Here is a 19396-nt window from a genome sequence, read left to right on the forward strand (position 1 = left end):
TAATTAATAATTTTAAGGAAAATAAGGGTCAAATATGAAAAACTTTTGGTTTCTTATTATTGAGAAAATGCAAAAACACATATAAACAGTTTTATTTTTTCATCGATAACACTAGTTGGTAACCAACCAGCTGATTCATGATGCAGTGAAATTTTAAAATGTCATAATCTTAACAGCAGTCTGATGAGTGATATTTCCTGTGTTTTGATGTAGTAAGACTGCCATCACACATCCTACTGAGTTACTGGGTGCTCATAATGTACTAAACTACTTGACACATCCTACTGAGTTGCTGGGTGCTCATAATGTACTAAACTACTTGACACATCCTAATGAGTTGCTGGGTGCTCATAATGTACTAAACTACTTGTACTGAGTTGCTGGGTGCTCATAATGTACTAAACTACTTGACACATCCTACTGAGTTACTGGGTGCTCATAATGTACTAAACTACTTGACACATTCTACTGAGTTACTGGGTGCTCATAATGTACTAAACTACTTGACACATCCTACTGAGTTACTGGGTGCTCATAATGTACTAAACTACTTGGCACATTCTACTGAGTTACTGGGTGCTCATAATGTACTAAACTACTTGACACATCCTACTGAGTTGCTGGGTGCTCATAATGTACTAAACTACTTGACACATCCTACTGAGTTACTGGGTGCTCATAATGTTCTAAACTACTTGACACATCCTACTAAGTTACTGGATACTCATAACCCACAAGACACAAACACCTCTTTGATATCACCCATGTTCAACTCAACCTGAGTAGACTCAATGTGCATAAAAGACCCTAAAATCTGGAACTGTGTTTGAATATTTCAACTTAAGGTTTTCTGTTCAGAAACCACTTCAGAGCTACTGCTAAGAAGCACTTCCTTACCTCTCTGTGATTGTTGACAGCATTATACTATGTTAAACAAATAGTGAAATCTTGTTTTCATCCAATTCCATCCCTGTACTTCGTGTTTCAGCTTTTGTCTTTCTACTCTCATTTATTGCTTGAAATGCTGCAATCCCTTCTTTCAGACATAGCTGTTGTACTGGTAATATTACATTGTATTTATCTTTGCCATTACTTCTTACATACATATCTTCAGATATAATCTTCAGAGAAATTATATTTCATTATTTTGTTTTGTAGTGTAATTTAAGTATCATTCACCTTATTAAAAGTAGACAATTACATTTTTTATTTTATTTTTATTTTATGAATTATCTTGAACATTAAAATGGTATAAAATACAGACAGGTTGTTAGGTAAGACACATATGCAACAGTTAGGTATCTTTATTTCGAAACGTTTCGCCTACACAGTAGGCTTCTTCAGTCGAGTACAGAAAAGTTGATAGAAGCAGAAGAGACTTGAAGACGATGTAATCAGTCCATCACCCTTAAAGTTTTGAGGTGGTCAGTCCCTCAGTCTGGAGAAGAGCATTGTTCCATAGTCTGAAACAATATGGAGTTGAAGTGACAGGATGGAGCCTTATATAGCGCCAGGAGGTGAGACATAGGTCACTAGCAGAACGCAGATGTTGGGAGGTCAGGTCCCTCTCAAATCCAGCCGTTCTCACTAGTAGAGGTTGTCGAAGTTGATTTCAGGTCTGTACCAAGATACCCTTGTGTTGCAGTGTCTGACAGATTGAACATTAAAATGGTATAAAATACCGACAGGTTGTTAGGTATTAAAATGGTATAAAATACCTGTCGGTATTTTATACCATTTTAATGTTCAATCTGTCAGACACTGCAACACAAGGGTATCTTGGTACAGACCTGAAATCAACTTCGACAACCTCTACTAGTGAGAACGGCTGGATTTGAGAGGGACCTGACCTCCCAACATCTGCGTTCTGCTAGTGACCTACGTCTCACCTCCTGGCGCTATATAAGGCTCCATCCTGTCACTTCAACTCCATATTGTTTCAGACTATGGAACAATGCTCTTCTCCAGACTGAGGGACTGACCACCTCAAAACTTTAAGGGTGATGGACTGATTACATCGTCTTCAAGTCTCTTCTGCTTCTATCAACTTTTCTGTACTCGACTGAAGAAGCCTACTGTGTAGGCGAAACGTTTCGAAATAAAGATACCTAACTGTTGCATATGTGTCTTACCTAATGAATTATCTTGTAGCTTATATCTATTTATAAATTTCTATTAATACTGTACTGTGTATTAGACCCTTAAAAAATATTAAAATGAAACTATGTAGACTGTAAATATTGTATAGTCTTAATTTTGCCCAGAATGCTATGCATCCTGTAGGCCTTCAGATTATGTATGCTTTGTCTGTACAATAATTTTGAAATAAAGATTTAGATTTGTATTTGTACTGAACGATTGGACACATCCTACCAAGTCGCTTATATTCATAACCTATTGAATTATTGTATACTCACTTTCTAATGAGTTACTGAATACTTGTAACCTACTGAACTGTTAGATAAATCTTCAGTGGCACATCCTCAGGAGAGCTAATGGGGCTAGAGCTTTCCTTCAGATGCAACTGCTTTTTAATTTTTTTCAATTGATGGCTAATTTTCACTATTATGTTGACCAATGGCAATGGAAGCATAATATTTTAAGAAATTTCACAAGCTTACTGAAAAATATATTTTTAAAAACAATTTCTTTGATTTTTTTAGCATTTTACAGTTTACAAATAAACAGCACATAGAAGAGAGGAGCTTACGACGACGTTTCGGTCCGAAACGTCGTCACAAGCTCCTCTCTTCTATGTGCGGGTTACTTGTGTATCGTTCCAGTCACAGTATTGTGCCCTTTTTTGTTATTTATTATCTTACGGTTTCTTAAGCCCTTCCTAGATTAGTGAGTGTATACTCACATCATATTAAATTACCACTTCTGCCACCCACACCACTACCACTACCCAAACCTACACCATCACCACCTACAGCACCACCACCACCCCCTACAACACCACCACCACCACCCCCTACAACACCACCACAGTATAGTGCCTTACACAGAGTATACTGTAAACTAATGGCCCCCTTCAAGACAAGTGAGATTGTAGAGCTGAAAAGCATAGAGAACTTTCACTACCTGTATATTCAGTCAAACATCTGTTTGAAATCCCTTGAATTGTACTCTTTGGAATGTAGGTGAGAGAAATGCATCACAATTTTCACCTGGAAAATCCTAGAGACACTAATTCCAAACTTGCGCACTGAAATCACTCCATATGAAGGGAAGAGACTTAGAAGACAGTGTAAAGTACCTCCAGTGAAAAGCAGGATTGTGACGAGTACCCTAGGAGAGAACTTAATAAATGTGAGAGGTCCCCAACTTTTCAAAGCCCTCTCTTTGAGCATAAAGGAAATTACCAACAAACCTTTGGCCATTTTCATGAAAGAACTTAATCTCCTGAAGTTGGTTCCTGACCAGGTGGTGGCTGTAGCTTCTATGTTGGACTGCATGCAGTCAGCAGTAACGGACTGGTTGATCAGGCCTTGATCCACCAGGAGGCCTGGACTAGGATCAGGCTGTTGGGGGCATTGACCCTCAGAAGCATCCTTCTGGTATATGCCTAGCAACTGTGTGACATTTTCATAATCAAACATTCCATTTTCATTCAATAGCTGTTAGTGTAATAAAGCTCTAGAGCCAAAGCTCATTATAGTGTTACAAAACACTGTCTTCTTTTAACATTATTAGCAATCACACATGCCATAATCTGAGCATCACTGAACACAGTGCAGAGTTCAACCCAAAGGTGAGTGAGCCCATTCTTGAAGCTGCATGGCTCCACTTGCAATTGGTGTATCAAAATCCAGGGATTTAACCACATGTTGCCATGTGTTTCATTGATCAAAATTTTGTCCAGCAGCTGGCAATATAACTTTCCACACATACTGTGTGTTCTGTTGCAGCTCTAAGAAGAGCATTAGGGCTGGGTTTTGATTTGAATTAATGGTCCTGTACATATAGTATACAGAGTAATAATACCTATATCAGTGCTTCAGAATTCTTATAAAAGTAAAAACATGACATTTGTACATAGTAGTAGTAGAAGTAGTAATGTACAGAATTATGCTTTAAATAAAAAATTTTTTGTTGGTGTACATTATACACTTCCAATATGCTGGACACTCACCCTGTGACATCACATGTAAACACTTTACAAAATCTAAGGGAAAAGTTAGACCCTGACGTCACAGCCTTTACACTCTATGTATGCTCTGTACACTCTCCCTGCACATTACCTCTCTCCCTCTTCCTGTACACACTCCCTGCCTCTACACTCTCACAGTACATTCCCTTCATACTTTCCATACATTCCCTGTTTACTCTACTTTCCCTGTACACTACTTACCTCCACCTTGCTCAGCCTCCCTCAACAATTTTACAGTACTCTCCCTGAATATTCACTATGTTCCCTATACAATAAATGGACATTCACTGTACACTCATTACACTTCCAGTACATTTGCAGTATTTGCCATTCCTCTCTCTATATATATATATTATACACACCCTGAACACTGTGCATTATAATCTCCCTGCCTCCTTGTACAGGGAGTGTACTCTCAGTATGCACCCTGCCTCTCCTCTCTCTATTCTTTACCTCCCTCTCCCTGTGTATTCATTGTACACTGTCTCCCTCTCCCTGTACACTACCTCCCTCACCTTTTACACACTCCCTACCTGTCCTAGTACATTCCCTTCCTCCACTCACCCTGTATATTCCCTGTATCCCTCTCCCTACCACTCTCACTATACACTCCCTGCATCCTTGTACACTCCCTGCAACCTTGTACACTCCCTGCATCCTTGTCCACTCCCTGCATCCTTGCACACTCCCTGCATCCTTGCACACTCCCTGCATCCTTGCACACTCCCTGCATCCTTGCACACCCCCCTGCATCCTTTCACACCCCCTGCATCCTTGTACACCCTCTGCATCATTGTACACCCCCTGCATCCTTGTACACCCCCTGCATCCTTGTACACCCTGCATCCTTGTACACTCCCTGTACACCCACTGCATCCTTGTACACTCCTTGCATACTCCCTGCATCCTTGCACACTCCTTGCATCCTTGCACTCCCCCTGCATCCTTTCACACCCCCTGCATTTTTGTACACCCCCTGCATCCTTGTACACTCCCTGTATCCTTGTACATTCCCTGTATCCTTGTACATTCCCTGCATCCTTGTACATCCCCTGCATTCTTGCACACTCCCTGTTTCCTTGGACACTCCCTGCATCCTTGTACACTCCCTGCATCCTTGCATGCTCCCTGCATCCTTGCACACTCCCTGCCTCTGTACTCTCCCTCCCTCTGTACTCTCCCTCCCTCTGTACTCTCCCTCCCTCTGTACTCTCCCTCCCTCTCTTCATTGTACACTCTGCACTACCTGCCTCCATCTTTCTGTACTCTCTACTTTAAGGGATTATATTTTACTGCATTTCATTAAGTGTTGAACTCTCATAGGTAATTCAGCAGAAGTGGTTAAGACTATCCTAAGTCCACTAATCGCCATCACATTTATGACCAGTCGGATTGTTAATGATGGGTGGCCCTGGAGGGGACAGGTCACCAAGAAAGGAAAAAAAATGTGCAAAATGTTTCAGGAAACTTTGGGAAATAATGATCACGGAGCTACGTAATAAATTTCAGGAAAAAAAGTTGTCATTTCCATTTTCTTCTCCCCATCCTCTTTCAGGACAACCCTCCTTGTGCCATGGCTTCATCAAAACGTTTGTCGTCTCTTCTAAATCCGGATATGATGCATTTAATGTGTTATGATGGTGGTTGAGATCCGCCTTTGTGTGGACTCTAATTCCTTTTCCTTCCTGGAGAGACCTGGAGAGAGTTTCGGGGGTCAACGCCCCCGCGGCCCGGTCTGTGACCAGGCCTCCTGGTGGATCAGCCCCTGATCAACCAGGCTGTTGCTGCTGGCTGCACGCAAACCAACATACGAGCCACAGCCCGGCTGATCAGGAACTGACTTTAGGTGCTTGTCCAGTGCCAGCTTGAAGACTGCCAGGGGTCTGTTGGTAATCCCCCTTATGTGTGCTGGGAGGCAGTTGAACAGTCTCGGGCCCCTGACACTTATTGTATGGTCTCTTAACGTGCTAGTGACACCCCTGCTTTTCATTGGGGGGATGGTGCATCGTCTGCCAAGTCTTTTGCTTTCATAGTGAGTGATTTTCGTGTGCAAGTTCGGTACTAGTCCCTCTAGGATTTTCCGCTGTATAATCCTCCGGGTTTAGCGCTTCCCCTTGATTATAATAATAATAATAATAATCTAGGATTTTCCAGGTGTATATAATCATGTATCTCTCCCTCCTGCGTTCCAGGGAATACAGGTTTAGAAACCTCAAGCGCTCCCAGTAATTGAGGTGTTTTATCTCCGTTATGCGCGCCGTGAAAGTTCTCTGTACATTTTCTAGGTCGGCAATTTCACCTGCCTTGAAAGGTGCTGTTAGAGTGCAGCAATATTCCAGCCTAGATAGAACAAGTGACCTGAAGAGTGTCATCATGGGCTTGGCCTCCCTAGTTTTGAAGGTTCTCATTATCCATCCTGTCATTTTTCTAGCAGATGCGATTGATACAATGTTATGGTCCTTGAAGGTGAGATCCTCCGACATAATCACTCCCAGGTCTTTGACGTTGGTGTTTCGCTCTATTTTGTGGCCAGAATTTGTTTTGTACTCTGATGAAGATTTAATTTCCTCATGTTTACCATATCTGAGTAATTGAAATTTCTCATCGTTGAACTTCATATTGTTTTCCGCAGCCCACTGAAAGATTTGGTTGATGTCCGCCTGGAGCCTTGCAGTGTCTGCAATGGAAGACACTGTCATGCAGATTCGGGTGTCATCTGCAAAGGAAGACACGGTGCTGTGGCTGACATCCTTGTCTATGTCGGATATGAGGATGAGGAACAAGATGGGAGCTAGTACTGTGCCTTGTGGAACAGAGCTTTTCACCGTAGCTGCCTCGGACTTTACTCTGTTGACGACTACTCTCTGTGTTCTGTTAGTGAGGAAATTATAGATCCATCGACCGACTTTTTCTGTTATTCCTTTAGCACGCAATTTGTGCGCTATTACGCCATGATCACACTTGTCGAAGGCTTTTGCAAAGTCTGTATATATTACATCTGCATTCTTTTTGTCTTCTAGTGCATTTAGGACCTTGTCGTAGTGTATTAAGAGCATCAAGAAATGGTTGGAAGAGACTCGAGTCATGAGGCCACAGAGCAAAGATGTCATCTACATAGAGGAGCCAGAGTGAAGGGCGCACATCGATAGTAGGAAGAAGAACCAATGAAAGGTTTCTTCATCTCCCTATACCTACTGATGTCTTTCTTGATCTTATCCGCCTTTGTGTGGACTCTAATTCCTTTTCCTTCCTGTAAAGGGAGCGCCTGTCTCTTTCTATTTTACATCTACTCCTCCTTTTTCTTAGAGGAATAAGCCTTGTGCATACATCGAGTGCCACCGAGTTAATCTGTTCTAGGCATAAGTTGGGGTCTGTGTTGCTTAGTGTATCTTCCCAGCTTATATCGGTTAGGACTTGGTTTACTTGGTCCCACTTTATGTTTTTGTTATTGAAGTTGAATTTGGTGAATGCTCCCTCGTGACTAGTCTCATTTTGTCGGTCTGGGGCTCCACGCATACATGTCTGAACCTCAATTATGTTGTGATCTGAGTATATTGTTTTTGATATGGTGACATTTCTTATCAGATCATCATTGTTAGTGAAGATGAGGTCTAGTGTATTCTCCAGTCTAGTAGGCTCTATTATTTGCTGGTTTAAATTGAATTTTGTGCAGAGATTTAAAAGCTCGTGTGAGTGTGAGTTTTCATCAGAGCTGCCTCCTGGTGTTATTACTGCAACAATATTATTTGCTATATTCCTCCATTTTAGGTGCCTTAAGTTGAAATCCCCCAGGAGCAAGATGTTGGGTGCAGGAGCTGGAAGATTTTCCAGACAGTGGTCAATTTTTAACAGCTGTTCCTGGAATTGTTGGGATGTTGCATCCGGAGGCTTGTAGACTACCACAATGACTAGGTTTTGGTTCTCGACCTTTACTGCTAAAACTTCCACTACATCATTTGAGGCATTAAGCAGTTCTGTGCAAACAAGTGACTCTGCAATGTACAGGCCAACCCCCCCCTTTTGCCTGTTCACTCTGTCACATCTGTATAGGTTGTAACCTGGGATCCATATTTCGTTGTCCAAGTGATCCTTTATGTGGGTCTCAGTGAAAGCCGCGAACATTGCCTTTGCCTCTGCAAGCAGTCCACGGATGAAAGGTATTTTGTTGTTTGTTGCTGGCTTTAGACCCTGTATATTTGCAAAGAAGAATGTTATCGGACTGGTGGTATTGTTGGTACTGGGGGGGGATTTTTTTTCCGGCATTAGTATCTGTATCTGTTGGTTTGGAGTGGAGGCCATCGACTGTGGTTCCACTCCAGGAATGACTGGATTTGGTGTACGATTTCTGCCATTTCCTGCCAGTTTTTTTTCCTTCCTGGCACTAAAAAACCTCTCCCTCTTGAGTGGCTGTGGCTACCCAGGTTTTCCCATGGCCTGGATGTTTTGTATCTTTTTGTCCCCTTTAGATGGTATGCCTGGCAATTTAAGTTATAGCACAGTCTTTCCTGTACTGAAGAGGTACACATTTCAGGGTGAAAAAGCTTACAGGAAGGGAGTTTGCATTTTCCTGTTGTCATATGGGCATGGCATTTTCTAGGGTGGTCATAGTTGCATGTCCCATCTGTTTTTCCAGATTTCCCATGCCAGCAGATACCAAGTGCATAGTATGTGCACAGGCTTGGTTTCCGCTTGCCTTGGGTTTCTGTGACTGTATTCCCTGTTGGTGCATGTTTCCCTGTCTTACTTCTATCATCCCTAGCACCAACAATGGAGCTCCCACCAGTTGTTTTTGGTAATTTATCCTCAGTATTGCTATTGGAGTCCTCTTGTTTGCTATTTCCTGTGGTATTTCTAGTTTGCAATATTGGTTTTATCTTATCTTTGACTACACTTGTTTCCCTACTATGGCTCCTGTCCCCTATGAGGTCATTTATATGTATTCCTTCCTGCGTATAATTCCCGACTACCTGGACAAATTCTCCAGCTTCACCATTACTGTCTCCCAGGACAGCACCTCCAGCTTCACCATTACTGTCTCCCAGGACAGTATCTCCAGCTTCACCATTACTGTCTCCCAGGACAGTATCTCCAGCTTCACCATTTCTGTCTCCCAGGACAGCACCTCCAGCTTCACCATTTCTGTCTCCCAGGACAGCACCTCCTGCTTCACCATTACTGTCTCCCAGGACAGCACTATCAGCACTATCAAACCTTCAGTGTCGCTATGGGCAATCCTCTTTCTCCTGTCCATGCAAACATTTACATGGAATACTTCAAGACTGTTCTTCCTACAATCGATGTGTGCCCTTCACTCTGGCTCCACTATGTAGATGACATCTTCGCTTTGGCCTCATGACTAGTCTTTTCCAACCATTTCTTGATGTTCTTTATAATCTTGCCCCTTCCATTAAGTTTAAAGTTGAATGGGAATCTAATTCCTTGCTTCCTTTCCTTGATGTCCATGTCCACCGCTCAAATACTGGTTTTGCCTTTTCTGTTTACCGCAAGCTCAAGAAAAGTGGTCTCATCTCCCTCTTTCTCCATGCTCTCTGCATTTGTGATCCTCAGTTCCTTGAATCAGGAATTTCCTCTCTTCATAATTCATTTTCCCATCTTGGCTACCCTTCCCATTTCAAAGACTGCCTTCTCACTTGCTAAACGTAATTTCTTCTCCCAAACTCTCTACTCCTGGGAACTCTTCTGTCCTCTGCCTTCCCTACATTTCCGGTCTTTCTAATTTCAACAACTCTCTCCGTTCCTTAGATATCAAACTTACTTTTCGCCAGACTAACACTCTTTGCACTAATCTCGTTCATACCTCTCCTCCCTCTACAGATACTCCTGGTGTCTACTCTATTTTTTGTTCCTCCTGTCCTCTTCAGTACTTTGGAGAAACTGGCTGATCTCTTTCTGACAGACTTAGGGAGCACAAAAGTAGTGTTAGGCTTGCCGACACTAACAATGCTCATTTCTGTCACATCAGAGATCACAGTCATTCTATTGACTGGTCTTCTGCTAAAACTGTCTTTTCTACTTCCAGCTTTAACAGTCGCCGTCTGGTTGAATCCTCCCTTATGCACAACTTTCCTTGTATGAATCTTAGTCCTCGCTTCGTCTCTGTAGATGCCTTCCTTTCCCACTACATTGTAAAATGCTCGAAACTTCAGAATACCCGTGACTTAACCTGATTCCTTTTTCTTCTCCCTCTTCCCCTTTCCTCTTTCTCCTTTGGGTTGTCTTTCTTCTGCATTGGGTATTTGTTCCTTCATTATTTGGAAATAAATGGTATAAAATACCGACACAATGGCAATATAAACACAAATGCAGTATAATGTGATCCTTTATTGACTACGTTTCGCCCACACAGTGGGCGAAAAAGCCCACTGTGTGGGCGAAACGTAGTCAATAAAGGATCACATTATACTGCATTTGTGTTTATATTGCCATCCTTCATTATTTATTGTTTCTTCCCTTTGTGTTCTTGCTCCTACCCTCTGTGGGCCCCTAGCTCCCTTGCAGTGCTCCTCTTCCTTAGTATCTGACTGGCTCCACCTCCACCATACTACCTTCCCCACTACTACCTTCTACCTCCACTGCTACCACTACCACCTCCTGGCCTTTATATACTCCCTCCTCTCCTTTTCGTCAGTGTGACTTTGTAAATGGTCCAAGAGTCAGACTGAAACATCATCATAAGCTCCTCTCTTCTATGTGTGGGTTATTTGTGTAAGGCAATATACACCGGGAATTGTATATCTCTCAGTGTATATACACCGGGTGTTGTATATCTCTCAATGTATATACACTGAAAGTTTATATTAAACAGTGTTAAAAATTAGTTAAGGTGTCCTTGATCAAGTCCCTTGACAGGTGATGAACTGTTGACTGGTGATGAACAGGTGACTGATGAACTATTGACTGGTGATGAACAGATGACTGATGAACTATTGACTGGTGATGAACAAGTTACTGATAAATTATTGATTGGTGATGAACAGTTGACTGATGAACTATTGACTGGTGATAAACAACTGACTGATGATGAACAAGTTACGTGGTTTTAATAACTTCTTTTTGATTATAATAATAACTAATGTGTAGTCCATAAATTTTAAACTTAATAAATGAAGCAGCATAATAAACACGATTATTATTATAATCATGGGGAGCGCTAAACCCGTAGCATTTTACAGGTCCTGTGGGGGGATATGGAAGGTATTCAGGTTCAGTACAGGGAACTGGAGCACAGATCCAATTCGCTAGATCAAGAGCCCCTCACCAGCATCAAGGAACCTCCCGTGAGGGAATAATAAACACAAGGGAACTGAAGAGAAGAACATCCAGAAGCTGGTCAAGGAGTGTGTTGCTTTTCGCACAAGTAAAGAAAAGCTAACAAGGAGTAATTTGGAGAAAATGTGAGTTAACTTTCGACAACGTTTACAACCGGTGTAAAAACCCAGCTTAAAAGGTCCCCAATGGAAATAAGTCACTTTGCCTAATTTTTTTTTTCGGGGGGGGGGGGGTTATCCTAGGTTCTCCCCACAAGGAAGGTTCCTTGATGTTGGTGAGGGGCTCTTGATTTAGGGAATTGGATCTGTGCTCCAGTTCCCCGAATTAAGCCTGAATGCCTTCCACATCCCCCCTAGGCGCTGTATAATCCTCCGGGTTTAGCGCTTCCCCCTTGATTATAATAATATCCTAGGTTCTCTACACATATGTTGCTATGTATGATAATCTATATAGCTGTATTTGTGTATACCTGAATAAACTTACTACCTACTTAGTGCTCACAACTTGCGTCATGCACTCATCATCCTTGCGTCACACACTGCTACCATACACAAAACCTTCATGTAACAGAGCAGGGGTGTTGGAGAGTGAGGGAGGGATGTGTGTGTGTGTTACATCAATTTAGTTTAATATTTTTATTATGCGTGAGTTACATCACTGACAAGCTCACGGTCTGTGTGGGATTCCCAGTTTGGCGGCATCAACTTTATAATGCGGGTTTCCCACCACAATTCTTTCCTCTTAATAATAATAATAATAATAAATAATAATAATAATAATAATAATAATAATAATAATAATAAATAATAATGAGAGAGAGAGAGACCACACTTAGGACAGCGTGAAGCAAGTTTCTTTACCACAAGACGGGCAGAAAGCAGCAACTTCACTCTGGCTGTACTCTTCTCCAGAACATCACTGGATCTGTGCTCCAGTTCCCTGAATTAAGCCTGAATGCCTTCCATCCCCCCATAGGCGCTGTATAATCCTACGGGTTTAGTGCTTCCCCCTTGATTATAATAATAATAATAATCCAGAACATCACTTCATCTGAGATCATTTATCCCCAGGATGACTCGAGTATGGAACACATTCGTACAGCATTATGATGTCAACGAGGTAGTTGATCATATGAAAATGCTGGCCCACAGATGGCTCCAACTTCATCCTGTTCCTTACTTGTATGTCTCATAACAATAAAAATGCTTTCAAATGAGCTGATGTAGGTAACAGCTGTTAGCTTGTCAATAAAGTTAGGAATCCTTAACCTGTAAATAGCTTGTCAATAAAGCTAGGGATCCTTAACCTAACCTTGTCAAACCCTGTGTAAAGAGAGAGAGAGAGAGAGAGAGAGAGAGAGAGAGAGAGAGAGAGAGAGAGAGAGAGAGAGAGAGAGAGAGAGAGAGAGAGAGAGAGAAATTTGCATAAGTAGCAGGTGTACCTACTACAGTGGCCACTGAGTGTTCGTGCCCCCGCAGTGTATTTATACTTAATCCTCTGTATGACTAGGGACACTTGGAATGGAGTGATTAAATTTTGACATGGAATTCTTAGGGCTAGAACGTTTTTGTTGCACTGTATGGTTGTTACTGATGGTTCTTGTGAGCTGTGGTGAACCTGACAGTGCATTTATTTATTTATTTATTTATTTATTTATTTATTTATTTATTTATTTACAATTTGAGCATACATACAGAGGTACAAAAAATACAGATAAGAGCAGCATGCCAAAGCCACTTATACTATGCATAGCATTTCGGGCTGGCTTAAAATTAACTAAGCAATGATGAAATCAGTGATAATACATTATTGTAAACAGATTACTATAAAGCACAAATGAGTATTACAAAGACAGGTCATATGGTTGCATGCATTGTTGTACATTCAGTCGTATGGAGTATTCTGTTAGGTAGTGTATTTAAAAAATAATAAAGTTAGATTGGGTTTTAGGTTTAACATTTATGTGATATAATTGTGAGAAACATTTAAGATATACAATTTATAAGGTTCAGTTATTCAGTATTTATTTGGTTTTGGGTGAGTAAGTGATCTTTGAGAAGAGACTTGAATTTATAAACAGGTAGTGTTTCTTTTATATTTACAGGTAATGAATTCCAGATTTTAGGGCCTTTTATGTGCATTGAGTTTTTGCATAGTATGAGATGGACACGAGGAACATCAAAGAGTGATCTGTGCCTTGTGTTATGGTCATGTGTTCTGTTGAGGTTGGCAAGATGTTTGAGGGGAGGGTTAATATCAGAGTTAAGTGTTCTATGTATGTAATAGGTGCAGTAATAAGTATGGATGTTTTGTATGGTGAGTAGGTTTAGTGTATTGAATATTGGTGGAGTGTGCTGCCTGTAGTGAGAATTTGTTATCATTCTAACTGCAGCCTTTTGTTGGGTAATTAGTGGTCTGAGATGGTTAATTGTTGTTGAGCCCCATGCACAATTCCATAGAGTATAGTTCTGTTGGTAATATAAAGAATAATTTGCTTTGCTGTGTGGTCAAGTCTTATTTTATGTCGGCCATATACATTTTATGTCAGGTTTCAGTACCTATTGTAAACTGTTATCAAAATTTAGGGAAAACATATTTGAGTTCACATCTCAGCGTTTTTTGTCTAATGTGTATTTTTGGATGTTTGGTGCGTGAGTATTTTGTGTCAGTGTATTTTGTGGTGGTGGTGTAGTGTGTGTGTGTATACTGACCTACATGTGGCTGCAGGGGTCGAGTCATAGCTCCAGTGTGGGGGGTGGGATTGCAAACAGAGCTTATGTGTATGTGTGTTGTCCTGCAAGTGTGCTTGATTAACTATCAACCTTATGTAACCATAATATTTTCAGGTTTGTGTATGTTTAAATGATCACTGTCTGTTATATGTATACAACGTTTTTAATAAAATATAAAAATACGTAAGATGACGAGAGCAGGCAATTGCATTGGGGTTATATAGCACATCCACACTACCCATTTTCTTTCAGTTAACACCAAGCAAGTGTGAGGGGAAGGTAGCGCTTGTTTCCCATGTTAGCGAACTCACTTATTGTGAAAAATCGGCATTCATTTGGTGGTGAAGGTAGTGAAACAGTCTTAACTCGTGATGACACAGGTGTGTAAAGCTAAAAAATTATTGCGTATGTGCAAATTATCTTTGATGTGAAATTCGACCCAATGGAAATCAGTCACTGACTTTTTTTTTTTTTTTGGGGGGGGGGGGAGGAGGGTTACTATAGGTAATTTATACTGGATGATAATTATATTTATGTATACTTCTGCCTAAATAAACTTATTAACGTTACTTCAATTCATGTATAGACCGATAACTACTGTTAATACCATATAAGTAAGTTTATTCAGGTATACACAAATACAGTTACATAGAATTATCATACATAGCAGCATATGTGGAGATAACCTAGGATAACCCAAAAAAGTCAGACAGAGTGACTTATTTCCATTGGGGTCCTAAAGCACACTTTCTCTTGGCATACCTTTCTGTCGTTACCACTAGCATTCTCATATGAGAAAAATATTGTGCAGATATTTCCATGTTTTTGAATGTAATTGCTTATTTACATAAAAGTACTTTTTCTTGTTTAGAAAGAAGAGTGTGGAGTGGCAGCCTGGAGCAGTGTGCTGTTGCTGTTGTTACTGTTGCAGCTGACTGCTGCTCGCAGTAAGTGTATACATACAGATATGTAGTCTTTTTAGGTAACCTCTAAGGTTGTATGAGTTTTTCTTTCCTCCCAAGAATTACGTTTATAACTTGAGAACGCTACTTTCGATCGGCTTCAAATCTTCAACATGTATGTACTTTAACTAGGGCAGGGTTCATGTAGTAAAGTAAATTAAAGTTTATTTCTTTGTAAAGGTTACAATGTGTAATTACAATTTTGATTTGCGAAGTACAAAGATAGCCACTATCATGCCCAGGCATTTTGGACAAACTAATCTTAATACATAGTAACTAATTAAAACTAGATAAGATAATTGTACATAGTAATTATACTTAAAACTAGACAAGTAATAGTGGTTAGCTGTTTTACAATCTTATTTAAATTTAATACAATCTTATTTAAACTTAGTACAAGTGAGTAGGGTTCGGTAAAATAAGCTTGAAATTGCGCACAAAATCTACCTTACAAGTAATGGTGCAGGAGGTAATATTTTATGGAATGGCAGAATTAAAAGCCAGGAGGTCACATGATAAGACTAATTAGCAATGTTTTGGCAGATTTGGTTAATATTGAGAAATAAGATGATTTTATGGATTGGCAGAAGTAAGAGCCTGGAGGTCACATGATATAACTAGTTAGCAGATGTTTGGTTGATTTTTTTTTATTTTATTGAGAACGCATCTTGTACAGACAGACATAATACATACATATATATATATAGAATAAACATATTGAGAACAATAAGTATATACAGAAAATATCACACACACACGTTGCTGTACACAGGAGAAGAAACCCGTTACAGAAAAACGATAAAATCACAAGCACGCCATACACCACTCAAGTAACTTGACAGTATATATATGAAAACACTTAAAATTGTCACTTGGTGGCCCGGTGGCCTGGTGGCTAAAGCTCCCGCTTCACACATGGAGGGCCCGGGTTCGATTCCCGGCGGGTGGAAACATTTCGACACGTTTCCTTACACCTGTTGTCCTGTTCACCTAGCAGCAAATAGGTACCTGGGTGTTAGTTGACTGGTGTGGGTCGCATCCTGGGGGACAAGATTAAGGACCCCAATGGAAATAAGTTAAGACAGTCCTCGATGATGCACTGACTTTCTTGGGTTATCCTGGGTGGCTAACCCTCCGGGGTTAAAAATCCGAATGAAATCTTATCTTATCTTATCTTATCTTAACATGAGTGTGACGCGCAGCGGACCAAAACAACAATACTCATGTAAATTTAAGCACACAAGACATCACACATATATATTAATATAAAAAGAAATATGGAGGTAGTAGGTTGGTAGACAGCAACCACCCAGGGAAGTACTACCGTCCTGCCAGATGACTGTGAAACAAAACCCTGTAACTCTTTTACATGATGATAAGATTGCTGGTGTCCTTTTCTGTCTCATAAACATGCTAGATAACAGGAATATCTTGCTTCTCCTACTTACACTTTGGTCACACTTCACAGACACGCACATGCATATGTATATACATACATCTAGGTTTTTTTTTCTCCTTTTTCTAAATAGCTCTTGTTGTTCTTTATTTCCTCTATTGTCCATGGGGAAGTGGAAAAGAATCTTTCCTCCGTAAGCCATGCGTGTCGTATGAGGCGACTAAAATGCCGGGAGCAATGGACTAGTAACCCCTTCTCCTGTAAACATTTACTAAAAAGGAGAAGAAGAAAAACTTTATAAAATTGAGATGCTTGAATGTGCGTGGATGTAGTGCAGATGACAAGAAACAGATGATTGCTGATGTTATGAATGAAAAGAAGTTGGATGTCCTGGCCCTAAGCGAAACAAAGCTGAAGGGGGTAGGGGAGTTTCGGTGGGGAGAAATAAATGGGATTAAATCTGGAGTATCTGAGAGAGTTAGAGCTAAGGACGGGGTAGCAATAATGCTGAAGGATCAGTTATGGAAGGAGAAAAGAGAGTATGAATGTGTAAATTCAAGGATTATGTGGATTAAAGTAAAGGTTGGATGCGAAAAGTGGGTCATAATTAGCGTGTATGCACCTGGAGAAGAGAGGAATATAGAGGAGAGAGAGAGATTTTGGGAGATGTTAAGTGAATGTATTGGAACCTTTGAACCAAGTGAAAGAGTAATAGGAGAGTAGTAGGAGAAACTTTTAGAGAGGGTGTGGTAGGTAAGTTTGGGGTGCCAGGTGTAAATGATAATGGGAGCCCTTTGATTGAACTTTGTATAGAAAGGGGTTTAGTTATACCTGGAGAGAGTTCCGGGGGTCAACGCCCCTGCGGCCCAGTCTGTGACCAGGCCTCCTGGTGGATCAGAGCCTGATCAACCAGGCTGTTACTGCTGGCTGCACGCAAACCAACGTACGAGCCACAGCCTGGCTGGTCAGGAACCGACTTTAGGTGCTTGTCCAGTGCCAGCTTGAAGACTGCCAGGGGTCTGTTGGTAATCCCCCTTATGTATGCTGGGAGGTAGTTGAACAGTCTCGGGCCCCTGACACTTATTGTATGGTCTCTTAACATGCTAGTGACACCCCTGCTTTTCATTAGGGGGATGTTGCATCGTCTGCCAAGTCTTTTGCTTTCGTAGTGAGTGATTTTCGTGTGCAAGTTCGGTACTAGTCCCTCTAGGATTTTCCAGGTGTATATAATCATGTATCTCTCCCGCCATGCGTTCCAGGAATACAGGTTTAGGAACCTCAAGCGTTCCCAGTAATTGAGGTGTTTTATCTCCGTTATGCTCGCCGTGAAGGTTCTCTGTACATTTTCTAGGTCAGCAATTTCACCTGCCTTGAAAGGTGCTGTTAGTGTGCAGCAATATTCCAGCCTAGATAGAACAAGTGACCTGAAAAGTGTCATCATGGGCTTGGCATCCCTAGTTTTGAAGGTCCTCATTATCCATCCTGTCATTTTTCTAGCAGTTGCGATTGATACAATGTTATGGTCCTTGAAGGTGAGATCCTCCGACATGATCACTGCCAGGTCTTTGACGCTGGTGTTTCGCTCATTTTATTTTGCGCCAGAATTTGTTTTGTACTCTGATGAAGATTTAATTTCTCGTGTTTACCATATCTGAGTAATTGAAATTTGTCATCGTTGAACTTCATATTGTTTTCTGCAGCCCACTGAAAGATTTGGTTGATGTCCACCTGGAGCCTTGCAGTGTCTGCAATGGAAGACACTGTCATGCAGATTCGGGTGTCATCTGCAAAGGAAGACACGGTGCTGTGGCTGACATCCTTGTCTATGTCAGATATGAGGATGAGGAACAAGATGGGAGCGAATACTGTGCCTTGTGGAACAGATTTTCACCGTAGCTGCCTCGGACTTTACTGTGTTGACTACTACTCTGTGTTCTGTTAGTGAGGAAATTATAGATCCATCGACCGACTTTTCCTGCTATTCCTTTAGAACGCATTTGGTGCGCTATTACGCCATGGTCACACTCGTTGAAGGCTTTTGCAAAGTCTGTATATATTACATCTGCATTCTTTTTGTCTTCTAGTGCATCTAGGACCTTGTCGTAGTGATTCAATAGTTGAGACAGACAGGAGCGACCTGTTCTAAACCCATGTTGCCCTGGGTTGTGTAACTGATGGGTTTCTAGATGGGTGGTGATCTTGCTTCTTAGGACCCTTTCAAAGATTTTTATGATATGGGATGTTAGTGCTATCGGTCTGTAGTTCTTTGCTGTTGCTTTACTGCCCCCTTTGTGGAGTGGGGCTATGTCTGTTGTTTTTAGTAACTGTGGGACGACCCCCGTGTCCATGTTCCCTCCTCCATAGGATGGTAAAGGCTCGTGATAGGGGCTTCTTGCAGTTCTTGATGAACACGGAGTTCCATGAGTCTGGCCCTGGGGCAGAGTGCATGGACATGTCATTTATCGCCTGTTCGAAGTCATTTGGCATCAGGATAACATCGGATAGGCTTGTGTTAACCAAATTCTGTGGCTCTCCCATAAAAAATTCATTTTGATCTTGACTCTCAGTCTGGGTTAGCGGTTGCTAAAAACTGAGTCACATAGCGATACATATTTTAAGAAAAAGAGGATAAATAAGTATACAAGATATGATGTACACGAAATGACAGTAGTTTGTTGGATTATGTATTGGTGGATAAAAAGACTGATGAGTAGACTTCAGGATGCACATGTTTATAGAGGGGCCACAGATATATCAGATCACTTTTTAGTTGTAGCTACACAGAGTAAAAGGTAGATGGGATACAAGGAAAATAGAAGCATCAGGTAAGAGAGAGGTGAAGGTTTATAAACTAAAAGAGGAG

Source organism: Cherax quadricarinatus, chromosome 87, assembly GCF_038502225.1.
Source record: "Cherax quadricarinatus isolate ZL_2023a chromosome 87, ASM3850222v1, whole genome shotgun sequence".
Classification (NCBI taxonomy): Eukaryota; Metazoa; Arthropoda; class Malacostraca; order Decapoda; family Parastacidae; genus Cherax; species Cherax quadricarinatus.